We start from the raw sequence: 21,083 nt of genomic DNA, 5'->3' as shown, positions 1-21,083 counted from the left end.
TATAAAGGGAAAGCAGGCGGAAGGCCTACAGCTGGACGGGATGTATGCAGTACTATGTACATATGAACAGCACTGACTTAACTCAATGTCATTTTCAAGAAATACTATACTGGGATGTCCTTACCTCCTCTACACCTTGCAGACTTCACTAACAAGGGGGCACTAGGGCACAACAAATGGTGTTTGGTACGGAAACTCCAAAAGCAGAAGTTAAACAAGAAAGAAATGTTGATAGGATATGAAAATGACAGTGTTGCAGCAGTTTGTTTCTCAGATTTATGTAAATTATGCAGTTATAGGAGAAGATGACTGAAAGCTTAAGAAAAAATGCTTATTTATTTATTTAACATTTGTTTACAGGGGAATTCCGACTGGGCAAAATTGCCCATTTTCAGTGGAGGCCCAGGGACGAAAAGCTCCACGTAATAACAACATAAAGAGTCAGTATTTTTAAACAATAGTGAAACAATCAGAGAATTGATAGTAATAAATCACATAATAACATATTGCAGTTCAAGCTGGTAATAACGCTGACAGGATCACTTAGTAACACATATTTTGACAGTTACACTTAGTTTCAAGAAATCATTCAATGTCGTAGTGTCTCAGAACAGCTTAATATATAATGGAGTAGTGACTCAGCTATACCTGTTTGGTACAGTAAATTATGCTTAATGTTGTTATACTTACAATCACATGGAATCAGTAAGCAATTAGTGATATATTGAAAGTGGAGAGTAGGGAGGGAGACAGGGAGAGGCTGGGAGAAAGTAAGGTATACAGTAAGCACAGGGATACAGTGAAAGTGGAGAACAGGAAGAGAGAGGGTGAGGAGGGGAGAAATGGGTTCAGCCTGGTGAGGAGCAGGAGTATAACCTGTTGTCATTTAGGTGGGACTTGAGCAGTTTTTTGAAGTGTGTTAGGTTTGCTGTGTTTAGTATGTTCAAGGAGGTGGAGGTCCATGACTTACGTAGTTAGAATATAGCGAGTCTCAAAACTGCTGTTGGATTTTGTAACTTTTGATTATAAATTTTTGAGGATCATAGAGTCCTGCTATTGAAGTGGGTTTGTACTAGGTCTTGAAGGGATAGACATTTGTCGGGTAGGTACACCAAGGAATGGGCTAGGGTAAGTTGGTTTAAGGTTAGTAGGTTGGACAGCTCTAGCCATTTGAGTTGTTTCAGAGCAAGACAATGATGAGTTCTGTGGGGCAGGTTACTAGCAAATCTAGCTATCTTATGGTAGCATGATTCAAGTTTGCTTAAGTCTGACTTTTTGAGGTTAGTAAATATAGGGGAGGCGTAGAGTAAAATGGATAGCAGGTGTGTCCCGGCAATAGCTTGTTTGGAAGAGTTTGTTAAGAAAGGTTTTACTCTGTAAAGGGAACCTAATTTAATGTGGGTCTTTTTGATGGCATGAGATAAATGTATGTCAAATTTGAACTTATTATCTAGAATGATACCTATTAGCTTGGCTTCTGAGGTGGATTTGATTAGAATATGATTGGATGAGGTGATTGCAAAGCCATGGTTGGAGAAGTTTGTTCAGAAGGGAAGAGCATCTTGGAAAGCCTGCAATGCTAAGAGCACTGCTCTCATCTCAAGGATGTTGATATGTAAGTTTGCCTCTGTGGGGGACCAAGTGCCTTGGACTGTTTTGCCAAGAAAATGCCCCCTTGCTGGGAAGCTTCCATGGTCACTGTGGCCTTGGTCTGGGGAAGAACAAATGGGTGGCCTTGTAGTAACTGATCCGATTGACTCCACCACTTGAGATTTTTTTTGCAAATATTGGTGATCTTTACTTGAGTCGACATTGGTTGTAGAAGGATAGACCATTGTGCTGATATCAGCCATTGCAGAATTCTCATATGAAATCTAGCTAGCGGGAATAAGGTTATTGTTGCTGCCATTAATCCTGAAGTCTGAAGAACCAGTCGAGTGGAGATTTTGTTGCTGCAGATTATTCTTATGACTTGCGACCTGATTGTTTCCACTCTTGCTGGGGAGAGTGAGGTCATTGTTTCTTGTGTTGAGAATTGTTCCTATAAAGTTTAAACTTTGAGTGCGTTCTAGATAGGATTTCTCATAGTCTGCAATTATCTCTAAATGCAAGCAAATCTGGAGAACATTGTCTCTTGCCTTCAATAGTAGATGCTTGGTTCGGCAGAAATGAGCCAGTCGTGTAGATATGGAAACACCCAGAATCCCAGCAGTCTCAAGTGAGCTGCCATTACTGCCACGCACTTGGTAAACACTCTGGGGACAGTGATGACACCAAAGGGCAGTACTCTGAATGGATAATGACTGGCTCCCAGCCAGAAGCATAAGTAGCTTCTGGATTGTTTTTTCATTTTTATGTGATAATACACATCCTGAAGGTCTATCGAGCACATCCAGTCATCTTTTTCCAGAAATGGAAGAATGGACTGAACCGTGACCAGCCGGAACTTGTTTTGTCAAAACCACCATATAAAATTTCTCCAAAGCCAACTTCACGCTTCTTAAGACAGAAGTGGCAAACTTCACGACACCCACGCAGATGGACAATAGAGGTATGACTACTGAATCTTAAACAAATGCACTTTATAAGCATTTACACAAGTGCATGGATTGTGCTGTCCCTAACAGAACCAAGATGCTATCCTCCAAAAAAAAAAAAGGAAGCCAATCTGGTGGTCCCCTGCCGTAAACAAACTACAAGAGAAGAAAGAAACTGCTGCAAAAAAGAGTAAAATCCCATGATTGGAGGAACTCACTGGTCAGCCTCAGTAAGAAACTGAGATCCCTCATAAAATCCTCCATAGCTAGTTATGAAAACAAAATCACCACTCTTTCTAAAGACGACCACGAAGCATTCTATAGCTCTGTCAAGAATCTCAATGGCAACACTCAGATCTGCTCTGAGTTACAGCACAATGGCACTAAACATACAGAACCAACTGATATTGCCAACATCCTGGCAGATAGGTTTAGTGCTAAATTTACCCCCCTCTCACCCCCTAAAAAGCCCATTTCTATACCGGAAGAATGCAAAGTTCCTGTAATCACGGCTGCATAGGTAAAAACCACACTCTCCAAAGTCAAGAACACAGCATCCATGGGACCCGACAACATCTCAGGCTGCGTTCTACACGAACTACAGAACGAACTTCACATTACTTAAGACTGAGGTGGAAAGTTTCAAAACCCCCATGCTAAAGGATAACGTTGTCCAAGCTGCAAAATCCTTTGCTAATACATTCTACGGGCACCTACAAGAATGCATGGATCGTGCTATCCCAAACAAAACCAAGACTCACTCCTCCAAGAAAAGGAAACCAGTCTGGTGGACTCCTGCCATAAACAAGCTACATAATAGTAGGAGGAAATTAGTACAGAAAAGAGTAAAATCCCAAGAAGGGAAGACATCCCTGATCAGTATCAGCGAGAAACTACAATCCCTCATAAAATCATCCAAGGTGAGTTTCGAAAGAAAAATTGCCAAGGACTCCAAAGATAACCACAAGGCATTCTTTGGCTATGTCAAGAATCTAAGTGGCAATGCTCAAATCTGCTTGGAGTTAGTGCAGAATGGTACAAAATACACTGAACCGACCAATATTGCCAACATCCTGGCAGACAGGTTCAGCACAAACTTCACCCCCCTCTCACCCCCAAATGGGCCCATAACCATACCAGAAGAATGTAGAGCCCCTGAAATCAGACACTCAGTTTAAAAAAGCCCTCCCCAAAGCCAAAAACACAGCATCAATGGGACCGGCTGGTGTCCCAGGCTGTGTCCTACACGAGCTCAAAGATGAACTAACCCCTCAACTAAACTCACTGTTCAAACTCAGCCTCTCCACAGGTTACATACCCATAGAGTGGCACACAGCAACGGTTATTCCACTTCACAAAGATGGAGCCACAGTAGACCCCATGAACTATTGCCCTATAAGCCTGACTAGCTTGGTCTGCAAGGCTAAGCAGCGCATCATCATGGAACTCATTAACAGAGATATTGGGACCCTCCAAACACTGGACCCTACCCAGTTCGGCTTTAAGGACAGATCATGCCTCATAAACCTGGTGGACTTCTTTGAGACAGTTACCAAGGCTATAGACAAGGGAAAGGTGGTACACACAGCCTACCTAGACCTCGCAAAGGCCTTCAACATCATCCCCCATTCTGGTATTATAGACAAGCTCACCAGCCTGAACATAAACCCCTACATCACAAGGTGGGTTGCCAACTGGCTCACGGACAGAACCCACATGGTAAGAGTTGCAGGAGCAAGGTCTGACTCTAAACCGGTTACAAGTGGCATTCCCCAGGGCTCAGTCCTAGGACCCCTCCTGTTCAGCATATACTTCTCAGAGGTACAGGCAAGCAGAGGAGGACTATGGCTAACCAAGTTCGCAGACGACTCTCCGGCTGACGCAGACATCCTCCAAAAGGGTCTCACTGAGATGGATACTTTGTGTCAAAATCATGGCCTCAAGCTAAATGCCAAAAAGTGCATAGTCATCCCCTTTGGAAAAAAACAAAGTACGTACAAACTACCACATAGGTGGGTAGTCCCCTAAATATGGAAGATATAATAAGGGATCTGGAGACCCAAGTAGATAGTAATCTCTCCTTTGATAATCACATTGCCACAGTGGTTAGAAAATCCTTCTATGTGGCCCACCTTATCACAAAAGTGTTCTTATCCAGATCAAAACAGGTCATTGTGCCCCTCTACTCATTGCTCATCAGACCCATCATAAAGTGCAACACCCCATTTGGGATGCATCTTACAAGACACCTGCAACAGCTGGAAAAACCACAAAAGTACCTCACCAAGAGGATCAGTGGCCTCAAACAGATGCCCTATGCAGCTCGAATGAAGAAACTCCAGCTGTACTCGGTTGCATACCGCCTACTCAGAGGTGATCTCTGCCTGACATACAATGCCATGTCCAACCCAAAACTGATGGACATGCTCCACCTAAAGAAAAGCTTATCCCCTTGAGTCACACACTCTAGGAATCTAAACCTTACCACAACAATAAATAGGACATGCTTGAGGGATAGATTACTGTCCCAGAGACTTCCCATGGTTTGGAACAAGATTTCAATCTACATTAGGCAGAGCTCCTCACTAACAGTCTTCAAGAGAAACCTTGATGAGTGGATGGGAAACAGAAAGTTTACCCCGGGGATCACTTCAGTGGCTCTGCTGGACAGAGGCACAGGAACTAATCTAAGGGAGCTGCGAAAGCTAACACATTCTGACTAGGCTTATAAATGCCTTTGGGCAGATAGCCTAGTACCTACCTACCTATGAACCGGAACCCCACCTAAGTACCATGTCCAATCACAGCCTCACCCCAGGCTTTGTGCACACTGAATGGCACACAGCGATGGTTATCCCACTCCACAAAGGGGGATGCACCATGGACCCTGGAAACTACCGCCTCATTAGCCTGACGAGCCTGGTTTGCAAGACCATGGAACATAATATCATGGAACTTATAAAGACATTGGTAATCTCCAAACTCTGGACCCCACCCAGTTTGGGTTTGTAAAAGGCAGATCATGTTTCCTAAACCTGACAGACTTCTTTGAAGCAGTCACCAAAGCTGCAGATAAGGGTAAGGTGGTTCATACAGCCTATCTAGATCTCACCAAGGCTTTCAACACCATCCCCCACTCTGGAATTATAGATAAACTCAATAAACTAGGTATAAATCCCTATGTCACAAGATGGGTTGCCAACTAGCTCACTGAGAGAAACCACACTGAAAGTAGCAGACTCCAAATCCAGCTTCAGACCAGTGACAAGTGGAGTACCACAGGGTTCAGTCCTGGGTCCTCTCCTGTTTGGTATCTACTTCTCTGATGTACATGCTAACACAGAAGGTCTTTGGCTAATGAAGTTCACAGATGACTGCAAACTAGGAGCCATAATTGAAACTCTGAACGATGTGGACATCCTACAAAAGGGCTTCACTGAGACAGAAAGCCACGGCCTCAAGCTCAATGCCAAAAATGTACAGATGTGTACCTACCATAAATGTAGATGTCCGAGTGTATTCACTGTTGCAGTCATTACACTTTGGTTATCCTGCTGACAGGATACCCGCAGTCGGCCTGAATTCCAAAGTCTAGGTCCGGCGTCGGTTGCTGTCGCCTCTTCCCTGACGTCAGTGCACCAGGTGTATAAAAGATGCAGCCAACGCCATTTTCTTCAGCTTTTCTTGCCCCAGATGTCAGGTGCCCCCAAATTGGTAGGCTGAAAATTATGCCAATAAGTATGCATGCACAAAAATAAACATTTCCTTCATCTACAAGCAAATACACCACATAGGTTGCATAGGCTAGAGAAGTACAGATAAGTCCCAGCAAAGAAAAGGGGGATGGTGGGTGGGTAACCTGGACTGCAACAGTGAATACACACTCGAACATCTACATTTATGGTAGGTACACAACTGTACTATGTTCATCGTGTTTCACTGTTGCAGTCATTACACTTGGGTTGAATCCCAAAGTTGAGCTTGGGTGACTGGGTCTAAATAGGATTAGGAGAGGCTATAAGGCCTGCAGAACTGCAGTGGCAAAGTCTGCTCTGGATTTAGAGTAGAGAGGTAAGTGGTAGTGCTTGGTAAAAGTGTGCACTGAACTCCAAGTTGCAGCCTCTAAAATGTCTTTGGTTGGTACTCCTCTGAGAAAGGCTGCTGAAGTGGCTGCTGCTCTGGTTGAGTGAGGCCTAATGCCCTTAGGCACTGATTTGCCATGTTGTGAATAGCAGAAACAAATGCAGTGGCCTATCCATTTTGAAATAGTCTGCTTTGAGATAGCCTTTCCTTGTGATCCTGCAGCATATGCTACTAAGAGTTGTTCAGTCTTTCTGAAAGCTTTAGTTCTGTCCAAGTAGAAGCATAGCTGTCTGTCTATGTCCAAAGAATGCAGGAGTCTCTCACCTTTATTCTGTGGGTTTGGATAAAAGGTAGGCAAATGAATGGTTTGGTTAAGGGCCACACTGGACATTACCTTAGGCATAAACATCGGGTTCGTCCTCAGAGAAACCCTGTCTGGATGAAAAATGATAAAAGGTTCCACAGCCATGAGTGCCTGTAACTCTGAGACTCGTCTTGCAGAGGTTATTGCTAGGAGCAGAGCTGTTTTCCAAGATAAGAACTTTATTTCAGCTGTATTGGCTGGCTCAAAAGGTGGCAGTGTGAGTTTTTCCATGACATAATTGAGGTCCCATGCAGGTATTGGTGCTCTCCTTGGAGGTCTGATGTTTTTGGCCCCTCTGAGATACTGTCTTAGCAACGGATGTGACAAAATTGGTGGTTCCATATTGTAATGAGCTGAAATGGCAGAGGCATGGATTTTAATTGATGAAAAGGATAGGCCTTTGTCCAGTATCTCAGTTAGGTATTGTAAAATCTGAGGAATATTTGGTACAAGCATGTCAATTCCTTGTGCCTGGTTCCAAGCACGGAATCTTTTCCCTTTTTCTGCATAAGATTTTCTAGTACTGCAACAGGAGTTTCGATGGTGGCACAGGCCTGTCACCACAACAAGGGACAGCCATTCACCCTACCCACAGCCAGGCAGCCAATAACAACAGATGCTTCAGATTATGCCTGGGGGGCCCACATGGCAGGAAAAGGCATTATATAATTGAATCTTCGGCCAAAGTAATGTAAGGCAAAATCGTACAGACGCTTAATAGTGCGTTGGTTAACTCTAGCACAAAACCGACAGCTAGCAACGTTGTGATCAGGGCCTAGGCAAGGAATACAGTAAGAATGAAAATCCTTATGAGGTATTTGCTTCCCATAAGAAATACAATTGTTAACTTTTTCTGACATCGGACTGGAGCAAGAAAAAAGTTTCCCCAACGGGGTACTTAGCTTTAATGAAGACTTCGGATCTGAAATTCGTTTTTGAAAATCTCAGGAGTCGGCCGACTGGCACTTGCGAACTGCTTTTGCTTCGGGCACCGTGCGGCAAGAAAGACTGAAGAAAATGGCGTCGGCTGCATCTTTTACACCCCTGGTGCACTGACATCAGGGAAGAGGCGACAGCAACCGACGCTGGACCTAGACTTTGGAATTCAGGCCGACTGCAGGTAGCCTGTCAGCAGGATAACCCAAGTGTAATGACTGCAACAGTGAAACACGATGAACATGTGCATTGTCATCCCTTTTGGTAAAAATTCTGTACCCATGAACTACCACATAGGCGGTAGTCTACTTAACACTGAAAGTGTGATAAGAGACATTGGGACACATGTGGACAGTAGTCTCTCCTTTGATAATCACATCGCCACAGCAGTCAGGAAATCCTTCTACGTGGCACACCTCATCACAAAAGGTTTCTCATCCAAGAAAAAAAGAGGTAATTGTTCCCCTCTCTACTCATCACTCATTAGACCCTTTATAGAGTACAATGCCCCTTTTGGTACGTACCTCACAAGACATCTACAACAACTGAAAAGACCACAGAAATACCTCACAAAGAGGATTACCGGCCTCAAACAGATGCCCTACGCAGACCATCTCAAAAAAAATCCAGCTTTACTCCGTCGCATATTGCCTACTCATGGGCAATCTCTGCCTAACATACAAAGCTATGTCAAACCCAGAGCTGTTGGACATGCTCCACTTAAAGAAATCCCAATCCCTCCGAGCTACACGCTCTAGGGACCTAAATCTTGTCACCACAATAAACAGAACATACTGGAGGGATACATTCCTATTCCAGAGACTGCCCATACTCTGGAACAAACTACCTATCTATATCAAACAAAGCTCTTCATTAGCAGTATTCAAGAAAAATCTTGATGATTGGATGGGAAATAGGAAATTCACCCCGAAGATCACTTCTGTGGCCCTGCTCGACAGAGGCACAGGAAAATAATTTTCTTGGGTGGCAAAAGCCAGGATACCTTTTTGGCTAGGCTTACACAGGCCCTAAGGCCAATAGCCTAGTACCTACCTATGAACCTATAAGTTGCTCAGATCCAAGACTGGTCTCCATTCCCCCATTTTCTTTGGCACTAAAAAAGAATCTTAAGTTCTAGATCCTCTTTGGTCTGGTGGGACCGCTTGGATGGCAAATTTTTCTACCAGATTTTGTACCTGAACAGCTGCTTGTTCTCTCTGACTGGGTGGAACATCGAGGATTTTTCTGCATCAGGGAGGGGAAATGATCCTCTGCACATGTATCTTAGGTTATTTCCAGCCACGCTCTGTAGAAGAGGGCAATCTGGCCTCTGTTCAGCAGCAGTGGAAGGGTCTGCCAAAGAAGGAATCTCTGGACCCTTGGTTCTTTGGGTCTTCTCTGTCGCGAGGGTGGCATCTACCATTGGAGCTCTTTCCTTTGCCCCTGAGGGAACTACCTCTATGCGTATCCTGAAAAGGCCCTTGGGATTTTCTGAAACACATTTTTCCACTGCTTCGCTGATTCCTGGAGAAGGATCTCTGTGGAGTGGAGAAACATATGCCCACTGTAGATAGGGTCTTTCCATCTTTCTCACATCTGGACAATGTGACCTTTACTTTAGGGCTGAATAAGGACATGCCATCAAACGGAGCACTGACAAACGTAGACTTGAAAGGCTCCACAAAGTCACATAAGCACATCTAGACGTTTCTCCTAATAGCAATGCCTGAACCTGCTGCTATACTCCTTCCTTTGGCTACATGTGAAATGAGCCTCATAGAAGAGTTAGAAATAGACTGGAGAGTAGCCAACTGGGAGCCGAATGAAGTTTATATTTCCTCAGATATGGATCCTGACAGAGTATCTGAAAACTCTTTACTCAGATCCCTTTGTAATTTAGTCATGTGTTCAGACAGTTCAGTGACCACAAGGAGAAGGTCGCTGAAGCATAGACATGCTTCCCAAACCTATCCATCAACCAGGACTCCTTGACTGGGGGATGGACAGAGGAACTTTCATCAGCTAGTTCCTTCTTCGTGGCCACCACCATGACCATGGCATCCACAGGCACACTTTCTCCAAAATTGTTTGTCATCAGGAGTGCTAATAATTTTGTTGGGTCTCCAGGGAATCGGCTCAGTGGTGCTAGGGGCCTTCTATGCCTGCCAAGAGATCAACTCAATGAACTCGAGGTACATGGGATGGTACCAAAAGCCTCCAGGTAATCCAACTCCTTAGGTGAAGGATTGTTGGTTTCCAATCACCTCTCTGTTTTAAAATTTCCAGGATGTCTCCAAAGCAGACATTGTCAAAAGGTGAACTTTGGGACCCTTCACCCTCGTCAAAGTCTGGGACTTCGGTGACAGATTCTTCTGGGGAACGCAATGCTTCCTCTTGCTCTACTACTTCTTAGCGACCACCTCAGTGGGATGATCTGGGGAGGTATCAAAAGAAGTGGGAATACCCTGCTGGGAAGCTGGGGATTCGGTACTTGTTGACCCTGTGGAGAAAAAGGATGAGACTTTGTACACAGAGATGACAGGGTTGCGAGCTGAGGGTCTGAGGAGCAAGGGGCTGTATGAGGTGCTGAAGCAGACATGGCTCTGACCAAAATCTCAAAAGCTGACTTTCCCTGAGAGGGACAGGACTCTGGATCCAAGAGGGGAAGCCTCTGGTTACTAGTCCCTACCTGCTCCGAGGAAAGTCCTCCTGAGGCGAAAGCTAGAGCTGAGCTAACTCAAGCCTAAGTTCCTAGGTGCAGTGACAGCTCTGAAAACATCATAGTTGATCCCAGCACTTTGGAGTCAACTAGGCAGCTATAGCTTCAAGAGGCCTCTGGCTCCGACTGAACAAAAGAACTCAGAGCAAACAATGGATACGATGATAGAGTTATCTGAGGATCCAAAGCAGATGGCACAGGGTGACTTGGATCCAAGAACTGTACATCTTCAAAAGAAGTCAGAGGTGGATGTAAAGGAAGGGTAGCCTATGTATGGAACTGCTGATCTGAAAGGGTACGAGCCAAAGAAAAGTACAGTTGTGTACCTACCATAAATGTAGATGTTCGAGTGTATTCACTGTTGCAGTCATTACACTTGGGTTATCCTGCTGGCAGGTGACCCGCAGTTAGCCCGAGTTCCAAAGTCTTGGTCTGGCATTGGTTGCTGTCGCCTCTTCCCTGACGTCAGTGCGCCAGGGGTATAAATGTTGCGACCAATGCCATTTTCTTCAGTTTTTCTTGCCCCAGATGTCAGGTGCCCCCCAGATAGGAAGGCTGGAAAGATAAAATTATGCCAGAAAACATGCATATATTACTATAAACATTTCCTTCATCTACAAGCAAATACACCACATAGGTAGTATAGAGATGAGAAGTACAGAAAGGTCCCAGGAATGGAAAAAAGGGGGATGGTGGGTGGGTAACCTGGACTGCAACAATGAATACACTCGAACATCTACATTTATGGTAGGTACACAACGGTACTATGTTCATCGTGTTTCACTGTTGCAGTCATTACACTTGGGTAGAATCCCAAAACTGAGAATGGGTGGCTGGGTCTAAATTGGATTTAGAGAGGTTAACAAGCCCTGCAGAACTGCAGTGGCAAAGCTAGCTCTGGATTTTGAGTACAGAGGTAAGTGGTAGTGCTTGGTGAAAGTGTGCACTGAGCTCCAGGTTGCATATTCTAAAATGTCTTTGTTGCTACTCCTCTGAGGAAAGCTATTGAAGTGGCTGCTGCTCTGGTAGAATGAGGCCTAATGCCCTTAGGCACTGATTTGCCATGTTGTGCATAACAGAAGCGGATGCAGTGTCCTATCCATTTCGAGATTGTCTGCTTTCTAATAGGCTTTCCTTGTGATCCTGCAGCATATGCTACAAACAGTTGCTCAGTTTTTCTGAAAGCTTTTGTTTTGTCCAAGTAGAATCGTAGCTGTCTGTGTATATCCAAAGCGTGCAGACGTCTCTCCCCTTTATTCTGCGGATTTGGGTAAAAAGTAGGTAAAATAGAAGTTATGTTCTTACCATAACATTCCATGTTAGTTGTCTTCTTCTCGCCTTCTTCTTGCTGGATGGGTTCGGAGCCGACCTCGGCTCCGACTCGGCCACTCTAAAAGCTCGAGAGTTGGTTCCACCGGCTCGAGGCTCCCCTTATATCCCACAATGCTAGGCGAGAGTTACCTCAGATCTCGTTTGTAAGCTAACCCCAGCTTATAATAGTAACAGAATAACTCTAAACAGAGTCCACCTCTAACAACAGGGAGAAAGAAGGGTGACCTACATCCTGATCCAGGAAATATGCACAACAGCATATGCCTAAGAAAAGAGGTGGTAGAAAGAGAGGTCACAATCACAACTCCTCTAGGTCTGTCCAGGCCAGGGGGAAGGAGGGTGGGACGCAAGAAGAAGGCGAGAAGAAGACAACTAACATGGAACGTTATGGTAAGAACATAACTTCTATATGTTAAGTTGTCTATCTCGCCTTCATTCTTGCTGGATGGGACCGTGTCACTAGCACCTTGTCCCGGGTGGCCTAACGGAACAGACTCCTGAGAACAGTGGAACCAAAGTTAGCTCTATGCCTAGAAGCTAAATCCAACTTATAATGAGAAATGAAAGTGTGAGGAGTAGCCCAAGTAGCCGCTGCACAAATGGTGTCAATACGCAGTCTGTCTTGGAAGGCTATGGAAGTAGCCAAAGCTCTGGTGGAATGGGCCTTAGGTTTGTTAGGCAGCCTTTGGTGTCTAATTTCATAAACAAGGGAAATCAGAGATGTTAGCCATCTAGATAATGATACCTTTGAAACTGAAAGTCCCTTTCTGCCTTCTGCATAGGAGACAAACAGCTGGTCAGATTTTCTGAATTGTTTTGTTCTATCCAAATAGTACCTTAACTGACGATGAACATCTAGCCAGTGTAATTTTTGTTCAGATCTATTGGAATATTCTGGGAAAAACACAGGGAGGTCAATGCTTTGATTTAGATTAGACGTCGAGGCTACCTTAGGCAAAAAGGACGGATTGGTTCGTAAGGATACCCTGTCCTTATGGAACAACAGATAAGGAGGTCGACAGCTGAGTGCATGAAGTTCCGAAACTCTTCTAGCTGAAGTAATAGCTACCAGAAAGAGAGTTTTCCATGATAGCAATTTTAAGGAACAGGAGGCTGCAGGTTCGAAAGGGGGAAGAATCAAAGAAGTAAGAACTAAATTTAGGTCCCAAGGAGAAGGAGGATTTCTTATAGGAGGTCTGAGAAGAAAAACTCCTTTCAAAAAGGCTTTGCAAAGCTTGTGGGACATTAAGGCAGACTCAGAAATACCCACATGAAAGTTAGAAATAGCTGCCAATTGAACTTTAAGAGTAGAAGGAGATGAACCTGCATGGAAGAGTTCAGCTAGAAAATCAAGGACTATTTGGATGGAAGCAGTGAAAGGATCTATGTCCCTTCCTGGAGCCCAATATGTGAAGCGTTTCCACTTACTCAAATAAATCTTCCGGGGAAGATTTATGGGAAGCTATCAAAATATCTCGAACAGAGTGAGATAATTGAGGAAGCCTGGCTAAGGTTGGAACTGGAGGAACCAAGCAGTGAGGTTCAGAGAGGGGAGGGAGCGATGAAACTGACCCGACTGATGGATCAAAAGATCTGGAACTAGGTCCAGATGCCAAGGTCGCTCCAATAGAAATTGATGTAGTAAGGGGAACCACACCTGTCGAGGCCAGTAAGGAGCAATGAGGATCAACGAGGCCTTCTGAGCGATAGCTTTCTGTATCACTTGAGAAATTAGTGGGAAGGGAGGAAATGCATACAGAAGTCCCCGGGGCCAAACTTGGACTAGAGCGTCTCTGCTGGGTTGGCCTGGTAAAGGGAATAGAGTGAAATAATCTCTGCACTTGCTGTTTTGGGGAGTAGCAAAAAGATCGCAGCAAGGCTGACCCCACTTGAGAAAAATTTCTCTCACAACAGAGTCTTTCAGAGACCACTCGTGAGGCATGAGGATAGCTCTGCTCAACTTGTCCGATTTGATTGGACTTCCCGGGGATGTGCGTTGCTATCAGAAACCGCTGAGAAGAAATCGCCCATTGCCACAATCTGAGTGCTTCTCGACACAGGGGTAGGACCTGGTTCCGCCTTGTTTGTTGATATACCACACTACAGACATGTTGTCTGTCTGGATTGCAATCGTTCCCAAGGGAAGAGAGTCTTGAAGGGCTTGCAACGCTAAAAGCACTGCTCTCATCTCCAGAACATTTATGTGCAAGTGGCATTCGTCTGGTTGCCATGTGCCCTGGACCATCCTGCCCTGATAATGCCCCCCCCACCCGATCAGGGAGGCGTCCGTTGTCAGAGTAGCAACCGGAGGGGGAGGAACAAAGGGTCTTCCCAACAAGAGGTGAGGGGAAGACATCCACCACATGAGATGATTCCTGCACCTGCGTGATCATAATGGTGTGGGACATTGGAAGTTGCTGGTATGACCACTGTGTAAAGAGCATCCATTGAAGGATTCGCATGTGGAATCTGGCTAATGGAAGCAGAGGTATGGCCGCCATAATTCCCAACACTTTCAGAACTAACCTGGCTTTGATTCTGTTGTTGTTGAAAAGGAGTGAGACCAGTTTGTGTATGTCTGTTATTCTCTGATCTGTTAGCCTCGCAGACATGTCTACTGTGTCTAGATTTGCGCCTATGAAGGTAATAGTACGACAAGGCGACAAAACAGACTTTTCGCAATTTATTGAAATGCCTAACTTTTGACAAATGCGAAAGGTGTAATCCCTGGCCATCAGAAGGAGATGCTTGGTGGGAGCTGTGAGGAGCCAGTCGTCCAAATATGGAAACACCTGGAATCCTTGTCGTCTCAGGTGAGAAGCTACCACTGCCATGCATTTGGTAAACACCCGGGGGGCAGTGGTGAGAGCAGTGGTGAGACCAAAGGGCAGGGCCCTGAATTGAAAATGACTGGTTCCCAGCCTGAAGCGGAGGAATCTTCTGGAGCGTCTGTTCATTTTTATGTGATAGTACGCATCCTGAAGGTCTATAGAGCACATCCAGTTTCCTTTTCCCAATAGGGGAAGGATGGACTGCAGCGTGACCATCCAAAATCTTGTTTTCTTGACTGATCTGTTCAAGATACTGAGATCCAAAATTGGTCTCCAGTCCCCTGTTTTCTTTGGAACTAAAAAGAACCTTGAGTAGATTCCGGATCCTTGCTGGTCTGCTGGAACTGGCTGAATTGCTCTTTTTGCAAGCAGTTTTGAAATTTCCAAAACCGCTAGATCCCTTTGATGGGTGGAACATCTGGAAGGGATTTTTTTGATTGGTTTGGAATGCGAAGAAAGGGAATAGAATAGCCTTCGGAAATGACGGACTGTACCCATTTGTCTTGAGTCAGGGATAGCCAGGCTTCTGGGTACAGTGACAATCTTCCCCGGACTGCCTCCGAAGGTGGGCAGTCGGGCAACACCTCAGGGATGCTGAAAAGGCTTATCAGAGAAAGCTTCTCGATTGCCCTGGTTCTGCAGAGCCCCCCTGCCTCGAGGGCGACGTCTACCATTGTTATTCCCGCCTCTGCCTCTGGCGGGGAACCGACTCTGTGCGTCAGGCGAAGTCCCTTGAGATTGTTTACGGAACCACATTTTCCCACTTTTCTGGCCTTTGGGGTAAGGCCTAGAAGGAGTAGAAAAACGGACTCCGACGGCAGAAAGAGTCTTGCCATCAGTCTCGCACCTAGTCAAGGTTTCTTTCACTTGAGGACCAAACAGAGATGATCCATCAAACGGGTAATTAGTGAAAGACGTCTTGAAGGGGTCCGCAAAATTGCATAGCCGCATCCAGGCATGCCTACGTAAGGCCACACCTGTCCCTGCGGCCCTGCTCGCTCCATCAGCCGCATAAGAAAGGAGGCGCATGGAGGAGTTGGCTATGGAGTTAAGGGTAACCAGCTGAGTGTTCATCTTATCTTGAAAACCCGCAGCTGTAGGGTCCTTCAACATGTCACTCGCTTCTTTAATCAAGTCCCTTTGAAGGCGAGTAAAATGGCACAGGTAGTTCAGCGAACGCATAGCAAATGTCGCTGAGAACATCCGCTTCCCGTACCTGTCCATGGACCTAGATTCCTTGTTAGGTGGATGGACAGGTACTGAAGGATCAGCTAGTTCCTTCTTAGTAGCAGCAGCCACCACCATAGCATCCACAGAAACTCCTTTTGTCAAGAACTGTTTGTCTGCTGGTGCCGTTATGAATTTTGAGGGTCTCCTGGGAGTGGGGTCCACTGAATCAGGAGCCGTCCATGCCTTTAGCCACCACCTGCATGAGGGGTCAAAGGGGGGAGACACCCAGGAGGTGGAAGGACGAGAGCCAAACGCCTCAAGGTACACAGATTCATCCTCCGAAGGGTTGAGGGCTGGCCAATTTCCCTCTGCTTGAGGATTTCTAGAATGTCTGCAAAGAGACATCTTCAGAAGGGGAACGGGGAACCCTCGAATCCTCTAAATCTGTGTCAGATGTGATGGACTCAGGTGAGTCAATGTGTTTCCTCTTACACTTCCTCTTCCGAGGGGGCTCTTCTGCCAAATCAGGAGAGGCCTCAGAAGAGGATGAGATCCCCACAGGGGGTTCCTGAGGAGCTGGCTCTCTGCGGTCCGGGATGAGGGAGTGAGTCGACTTGACCTGAGGCACCGTAGAGGGAGGGGCGGACGGAGCCGACTGTGGAGTAGAGCCAAGCTCTAACACACTCCGCATGACCTCGAACGCACCCCTGTCAGGCAGAGCCAGAGGTCCCCGCTCCGAGAAGCTGAGAACCTCCCTCGGCACCGACAGTGATGGCTCCGAGGCCGATGTCGGAGCCGAACTCACCAGCGCCGAAGCTCCGAGAGGAAGAGCGGGGTCGGACAAGGGTCGATGCCACTCACCCCCTCGGAGCCGACGAGGGAAGTCCGGCGCCGAGATTCCTCGAAAGAAGAAATCGGAGCAGACGGAGCCGAAGACATCTGTATCGGCTCCGACGCTACCACAGTCTCGGTTCCGACACGCCCCGGCTCCGAGCTCAACGGAGTCGGAGGAGGAACATATTGATGGACAGGGACAGGCATCGACTGATGAGTCGGGCTCTGAAGCATTTGGGCCAGTGCCTCGGACTTAAGAAGTCGACTCACTACCCTCTGAAGGTCATGATCCGACAGCCTCGATGACCTAGAGGAGTGAGATTTATGGCTCCGTTCAGACAGCAGAGGAGATGCTGGAGCTGAATGAACGGAGCCAAGGGATGGTGACCTAGATCTCTTCCTAGATGTCGGCTCCGAAGGTCTGGTCGGAGCCGACAAGGAATCTCTAATACCTTGGCTCCAGCCGGAGCCGAGGGAACCACAGAAACTGTAGACTCATCGGCTCCAGCCGGAGCCGATGCAGACGCAGGTTTAGAAGCCTTAGGTCTCGGCTCAGTAGCTGGAGCCGAGGACCTAGAAGCCTTGGAGGGCTTCCCAGAGACAGAAAGGGAATCCTCAGGCTTAAGTAGACCCCTTAGGATCAACTTGTTCTTTCTTTCCTGCAGGACCCTGGGACTGAAGCCGTGGCATACAGCACAGGAGTCCTGCAGGTGCAAAGGCCCCAGGCAGTAGACACAAGAAGTGTGACCGTCTGTCAGAGACATTTTCTGACAGCACGCATCACACTTCTTGAAGCCTGAGACCTTTGTGTCTTTAGACATCCTAAAACAAGAAAGTGTAACCACACACACTCAGTCAGACACACTGATTACACTTATCTTATTTTAAAACTCAAAAATAAAACAATACACACACACCACTAGGGAATGGGGGAAGGCCAGAAGGCCCGAGGGAGAACTTTTAAGTTCTTGTGGGAAGAAAACGGGATTTTATGAAAAACAGGGGTAGAAATCCACTAAACTAAGGGAAAAGTAGTTAAACTTAAAAATATAGGGGTTTAAGTATTCTAACTTTACTGAAAATACACTTACCAACAAGCCGGTAGAAAACCAACACCTCGATCGCTGTAGCGGCAAACGAGATCTGAGGTAACTCTCGCCTAGCATTGTGGGATATAAGGGGAGCCTCGAGCCGGTGGAACCAACTCTCGAGCTTTTAGAGTGGCCGAGTCCGAGCTGAGGTCAGCTCCGAACCCATCCAGCAAGAATGAAGGCGAGATAGACAACTTAACATTGAATGGTTTGGTTTAAGGCCACATTGGAGACCACTTTTGGCATGAATGTTGGATTTGTCCTAAGAGAAACCCTGTCTTGATGAAAAACGAGGGAAGGTTCCACAGCCATTAGTGCCTGTAACTCTGAGACTCTTCTTGCTGAAGTTACTGCTATGAGTAGAGCAGTTTTCCATGACAAGAATTTTAGATAAGCTGTGCTGGCTGGTTCAAAAGGAGGCAGTGTGAGTTTTTCTAAAACAAAACTGAGGTCCCAAGTAGGTACTGGTGCTCTCCTTGGGCGTCTTATATTTTTTGCCCCTCTGAGGTACTACCGTAGTAGAGGATGTGAAAAAATAGGAGGTTCCGTATTGTAATGAGCTGAAATGGCAGAGGCATGGATTTTAATAGATGAGAAAGATAAGCCTAGTACCTGGTTCCAAGCACAGAATCTCTTCCATTTTTCTGCATAAGATTTCCTAGTGCTGGGCCTCCTGGCTTCTAAAATGACATCCATAACAGCTTTAGAGAGAGGTGCAGTCTGAGTGGCTACATTATCTGCCATGCTGCCAGGTTTAAGGTTCTGAGTTGACTGTGCAGAATCTGATTGTTTTGTTGTGTCAGAAGATGAGGAGAATTTGAGGAAGAAGTCAAGCTGGGCCTTGAGACAAATTCTTGAGGATTGTGTACCAGTGCTGGCGTGGCCAGTCTGGTGCAATCAGGATCATTTTTGGCCTTTCCTGTCTGACTTTTAGTAGCACCTTGGTGAGAAGAAGCATTGGAGGGAAGGCATAGACTGTCAGGCCTTTCCAGCTGAATGATAGAGCATCCACTTTCCATGCTTGAGAGTGATAAGTTCTTGTGCAAAATTTCTGTATTTGGTAATTGTGAGGGGAGGCAAAAAGATCTATGTCTGGGCATCCCCATTTCCTTGTTATCATGCTGAACACTTGTGGATTTAGCTTCCATTCGTGAGGATCCATGAGATTTCTGCTTAATTCGTCCGCCAGTGTATTTTTTGTTCCTGGCAGAAATTGTGCCTGCAGATGTACTTGATAGGTCAGTACTGTGTTCCACAAAGTCATGGCTTGTCTGCATAGGGGGTAGGAATGCGTGCCCCCTTGCTTGTTTATGTACCACATAACTGTGGTATTGTCCGTCTTTATTAATAGTTGCCCTGGATGTATTAGGTCCTTGAAAGCTGTCAGGGCATTCTGTACAGCTAGCATCTCTTTTTGATTGATGCGAAGATGCATTTGTTCCTTGGTTCACTTGCCCTGAATACATTTTCCAGCCATATGTGCCCCCCAGGCATAATCCGATGCATCCGTTGTTATTGTCTGCCTGGCTTTGGGTAAAGTGAAAGGCTATCCCTTGTTGTGGTGACAGGCCTGGGCCCACCATCGAAACTCCTGTTGTAGGCAGGGAATTAAAGTTATGATGGTCTCCAGGCTGTGACAATGCTGACTCCAAACACTTTTTAGATACCACTGTAGTTTCCTCATATGCAGTTTTGCATATGGAATTAGTAGAATGCAGGATGCCATGAAGCCCAGGGCCTGCAGAATTTTTCTTGCAGGGAGCTGGGTTTTTGTTGCCATCCTTTGAAAGTAATGAGTCAGTTGCCTTTGTTTGTCTGGCGTAAGATAAGCCTTCTGGGCAGTTGTATTTAAGCTTGCACCCAGGAAACTTATCTCTTGAGAGGGCACTAGTTTTGATTTCTTTTCATTTACTGTGTACCCTAGGCAAATTAGCAATCTTTTTACAAACGCCAGCTGCTTTAGAAGAATGTCCTTGCTCTCTGCTTGAATAAGGCAGTCGTCCAAGTAGGGATATATTTGAATTCCTTTTTGTCTGCAAAATGCAATTACTGGTGCCAGGCATTTTGTGAAGACCCTGGGCGCAGTAGATAAGCCAAAGGGCAGTGCAGAGAATTGGTAATGCATTGAGCCTGCTATGAATCTGAGGTATCTTCTGCAAGATTGTCTGATTGGAACATGCAGGTATGCCTCCTTGAGGTCCAAAGTAACTAGCCAAGCCTTTTTGCCCAGCATGGGCAGAAGTTGATGTAGTGTTAACATTTTGAATTTTGGAACATCCAGGAAAGTATTTAGGATTGACAGGTCCAGTATTGGTCTCCAGGCTTTGTCCTTTCAGGGTACTAAGAAAAGTCTTGGGTAAAATCCTTGCCCCTGTTCTTGCTGTGGAACTTTTTGAATAGCTCCCACGTCCATAAGAGAAGCAATCTGTTTTTGTGCCTCTGCCCATTGTTTTTTTGGCAGGTCTGGCATACCTTTTGGTTTTGGATGCGTGTGGAAGTGGAACCTGTAACCCTGAGAAACAATATTCAGAACCCATTGGTCCTGGGTGATCATGTGCCATTTTTTTGAGAAAAGTGCTAGCTCCCCTCTAGGGGTGCTGTCAAAAGGTAAGTGCTTGGCATTTGCAGAGGGACGTCATTCGGACTGTTTCCTATAAGGTTGTGATTTGTCTTCCCCTCCTTTGGGGGCTGAAGTACCCCATTGTTTAGGTCTGTAGGAGCCTTGGGGCTGAGATCTGCCTCTTGGGCGTCTGTATCTGCCTCTTTGTAGCCTGTCTGACACTGGAAAGGACCAATTTTTGGAGGCCAGTTTCTACTAAATCTAGGTGGTTGAACCTGTAAGAAATCTTTCACTGTCTGCATTGACTTTGCTTTATCCTCCATTTTCTTTAACACCTCTTCTGCCTTAACACCAAAGTATCATGCTGTAATAGAGCATCCAATAATTTTACTTTAACATGGTCAGGTAAACTTTGTTCTTTCAACCAAGCATGCCTTCGAATAACAGAGCCTGTAACTGCGGCTCTACAAGAAGCCTCTAATGAATCAAAACCACATTGCAGAGTATGCTTTCCCACTTGTTCAACTGCATGCAATAAGTCCTGCATTTCTTTACTGTCAGGACCTTCTGTATTTGAAACCATTTTCTGTTTTAACAATGACATGAGGTACTGTTGGTATTTAAGC

The 21,083-nt window shown here is 45.8% G+C and overlaps 1 protein-coding gene across 1 annotated transcript in view; it reads right to left on the bottom strand.

Moving 5' to 3' along the window:
• Positions 1–21,083, bottom strand: part of EMC2 (ER membrane protein complex subunit 2) — a 1,476,345-nt gene that overhangs the window by 813,601 nt on the left and 641,661 nt on the right. The gene's annotated exons all lie outside the window — the stretch shown is intronic.

Source organism: Protopterus annectens, chromosome 3.part0 (genome assembly GCF_019279795.1).
Source record: "Protopterus annectens isolate FY-2018-M chromosome 3.part0, PAN1.0, whole genome shotgun sequence".
Taxonomy (NCBI): domain Eukaryota; kingdom Metazoa; phylum Chordata; order Ceratodontiformes; family Protopteridae; genus Protopterus; species Protopterus annectens.
Note: the sequence above shows the minus strand (reverse complement) of the source record. Positions and strands in the feature narration are given on the sequence as shown.